The sequence below is a fragment of the Hevea brasiliensis genome, unplaced genomic scaffold (assembly GCF_030052815.1).
Source record: "Hevea brasiliensis isolate MT/VB/25A 57/8 unplaced genomic scaffold, ASM3005281v1 Scaf360, whole genome shotgun sequence".
In the NCBI taxonomy this organism is placed as follows: Eukaryota; Viridiplantae; Streptophyta; class Magnoliopsida; order Malpighiales; family Euphorbiaceae; genus Hevea; species Hevea brasiliensis.
Window position 1 is genome coordinate 16,282 of NW_026614874.1, and position 4,201 is coordinate 20,482.

Genomic DNA, 4,201 nt, shown 5'->3' on the forward strand with positions numbered 1-4,201 from the left:
AAAGATAAAATAAAAAAATAAATAATATTATTTAATCTTTATATAGATAAAATTGAATAAAAAGAGTATTTTACTAAGAAAAAAAATTGCTAAATTTAATAAAAATAAAATATATTAATTTAATATTTATCACACAATAAATATAATAAAGTATTATTTTAAATTTAAAATGGGAAATACCGAAAAAACATAATATAAATAAATCTATTAAAGAAAAAATCATAGGAACAGTACTCCTCACAACAAAAATCACACTCGGTAAATTAATAACGAGAAGTATTGATTTTAATTTTCTTTGAACAAGATTTTAATGGCTAAAAAAAAAAAAAAAAAAGGGACTGGATGAAGTAAGGTAGTACATTTAAATGCTTCCGTAAGTAAAAAATGATAATTTTTTTTTAAATAGTAATTTAAAAAGTGAAAAATATTAAAATAAAGTAAAATAAAATAATATTAAAAAAAATTATAATATTTAAATTGATATAGAATTAGTCCAAATAATTTTCCACAATTTTTTTTTTTTAAATCTCCACAATCAACACCGAGAACGACAACGACATCCGTCCTTATCAACTTTTTCATTTCATGGTCAGGATTCAACATTTATAATCCAACGGTTTAAAATAATATATCCAACTCAGGGGGGCCGACCATAGAAGACTTCGTGGTGTTGGTCGTTGTCCTGTAGTAAAATAAAAGCATTACAAGTAGTCCTCGAATTAATTTTATAAACTCAAATTTTTAAATTTTAGAAAACGATGTTCTCTAATTGTTGATTGACACAATTCTAAAAATTAAAAAAAATACAATAAATAAATTTAATTACTATTAATTAGAGTCAAGTTCTTTAAATATTTTTTTATATAAATTCTGCAAATTTTTAAAAAGCAAACTAAATATATTTAATTAAAAATCTTTAAGACCTGTGAAGCACTTGGGAAAAAAGTTTAACTGTAATTTAATATTTAATTTAATATTAGCAGAAACATAAAAATCGTTTTAAAGAATAAATTAAAATTCTTAAAAATTATATATATTTGCAGTTGAAAATTTTACTATTGTGAAAAATTATACCCACTTAAAATAAAGAATACAAAATTTAACGTGGTTCAGCGTAAACCTACTCCACGAACAAATTCACTATTAAGGAAAAATAATTACAATCACTAATTATTTTTCTCACCCTCAAAATCATTCAAACAAAAACTTAAAAAATTTAACACACCTCTCTACAATTCATTCCATATAACGGCCAACCAACTATTTATATATATAGGCCACTAAAATTTAGTCCTTTTTAGACTTTAATTATTAAACTTCATAATTTTAAATTCTATTAAACTTCCTAAACTAATTATATTTCCTAAATTAATTATACTTCTTAATTCCAATTAGATTTTGACTCTAACAATCTCTACCTCCAAGTCAAATGGAATTAGTCTTCACAATTTCCGCAAAAATTAATTTTCTCTTGGGTACTTCCTTGCACTCTTGATTGTTGATGTTGCCTCTTGCTTCTACTTGCATTCTTCCAATCAATGTGCTTGCTTCTAATTTGTAGAGATTTTTTGTACCAATCTTCTCACCCTTCATTATCACAAGAGCACATCGACTAACTCTCATGACTCCACCATGAAATGAATACCCGTAACTCAAAAAATCTAATTTACCCAAGAAAATTAAGTTCTTTTCAAATTTAGGAACATATGTTACTTCATCGAACACTTTTACTTGATCACCATGCAGCTTGATCTTCACTCTTCCAATACCTTCAACTTCCATCTTGTTCCCATTGGCTAGCTTAACTTTTTCTCATTGCTTTTCTTCAATCATATCAAACCATCACTTCTTTGAGCAAATATGGAATATACAAGCAGAATCCATTAACCACTCATCTTGTAATGGATCATTTGCCTTTTCCTTATCATAATCCACATTCAAACATTCACCATCAATACCATCATCCATTGCAATTGCAACAGTTCCTTGTTTTTCTTTTCCGCGATTCTTATTGAATTGTTTAAACTCTACAAGATCGTCCTTCATCTTCATACAATGGTATTGAATATGACCCTTCTCATGACAATAATAGCATTCTCTATCTTCATGGTCTACTCATGGTCTCGAGCTTGATCTACTATTCCTTCTCCAATTATTTCCACGTGGATTGCTTCTACTATGACTAGAACCAACAATAACAGCTCCACCTTCATTGCTACTACTTGTCTTCTTAAACTTCTCATCATCTAAGATAACTGCGGTAACCTCTTCCACCTTTAAAGTCTCATTCCCAACTGTTAAAGCTGTCACCAAGCTTTTACAAGAGTGTGGGAGAGAGATTAAAAGCAAGAGCGCTTTATCTTCTTCATCAACCTTCATACCAACACTAGCCAATTGGGTAATTAATTTATTAAAAATATTAAGGTGATCCCTCACATCAGTACCTTCATCCATTTTGAGTTGGTACAACTTCTTCTTTAAATACAAACAATTTGTGAGTGATTTTGACATGTACAGGCTCTCTAATTTCTTCCACAAAACAATTGATGAAGTCTCCTCCAAGATATTATACTTCACATTTTGGGCTAACATCTATCTAATCGTACTCATAGTTTTTTGTTAAAGCTCCTCCCAATCATCATCTTTCATAATCGCTGGTTTTTTCTCGTTCAATCCTTTAATTAATCATTGTTGTACAAGGATATCTTTTACGATGCTTTGCCATAAACTGAAATTAGTTTTCTCATCGAACGGCTCCACCTCAAATTTTATGCTCGCCATCTTTGACATCTCGAACCAAACCACTTGTTGTGAAAATCACACCTACACAAAATAAAGAATACAAAATTTAACGTGGTTCAGCATAAGCCTACTCCACCAACAAATTCACTATCAACGAAAAATAATTACAATCACTAATTATTTTTCTCACTCTCAAAATACTCAAACAAAAACTTACAAAATTCAATACACCTCTCTATTTTGTGGGCTCTCTGCAATTCATTCCATATAATGGCTGTAACGATCGAGCTCCAACCACTAGAGGAATTGTCCGCTTTGGCCATAAGCCTCACGGTTTTGTCCCATAGGTGGAATGGAGAACTTCCCAGGAGGTCACCCATCCTAGGATTTCTCTCAAGCGAGTACGCTTAACCCTAGAGTTCTTCCAACTCTCCAGGCCATTCCACCAAAAGGCGCCTCTAGTGATTAGCTCCCCCATTTTATATATCATTTCAATTTATTATACAACTGCTCAACTTTACATTGATACATAAAATATTACAATATTTACATCAATTAACTACAAGGGTATAAATAAATACCCGTACAAAAGATCAACGGAAGCTTTTCCGGTTCAGCAGCTCACTTTGCTGCTTTTTCCTTGCTCCTATCTGCGACAGCAAAATAAGCTATCGGGGACATCCGATAAAATTGGAATGATACAGAGAAGATTAGCATGGCCCTTGCGCAAGGATGACGCGCATAAATCGAGAAAAGGTCCCTTAGGCAAATCCCACATCGGCAAAGCACGGAGTTGGTCTTGGGTTCAAAAAGTAATGATATATAGGATGGGTGACCTCCTGGGAAGTTCTCCATTTCACCTATGGGACAAAACCGTGAGGCTTATGGCCAAAGTGGACAATTCTTCTAGTGGTTAGAGCCCGATTGTTACAACGGCCAACCAACTATTCATATATATAGGCCATTAAAATCTAGTCCTTTTTAGATTCTAATTATTAAACTTCATAATTTTAAATTCTACTAAACTTCCTAAACTAATTATACTTCCTAATTCTAATTGGACTTGGCCTCTAACATCCACAAAAAACCATTATACATCTAAACATGCCATCATTGCCATTTCCAGAAATTAGAATCAACCATTGCCATCGCCAAAGTTTGGGTCCCAAACTCTCTCAGTCTGTATTGTGCTCTTTTTCTCCTAATAATAAGCCAATCTCTCCTCATTCATTTTATGTTTAATTTTCATTATTTTGACTTCCCAAATCAATCTAGCTGGTTTTTTTTTTTTTCTCAAAGATTTATTGGGGAGAGATTTATCAAATTTAGAGGGAGAGAGATTTATTAGAGAGGGTGAGATATTTATTAGAGATTGATGTATCAAAGATACAAAGATAGATTTATCACAGAGAAGGAGATATAGATTTAATAGAGAGAGACAGAGAGAGACATTTATTAG

The 4,201-nt window shown here is 31.4% G+C and overlaps 1 pseudogene; it reads left to right on the plus strand.

Annotated features, from left to right (window-relative positions):
- The first annotated feature begins 3,409 nt into the window (after window positions 1-3,409).
- On the plus strand, window positions 3,410-3,506 carry LOC131177216 (U6 spliceosomal RNA; annotated as a pseudogene).
- Window positions 3,507-4,201: the final 695 nt, after the last annotated feature.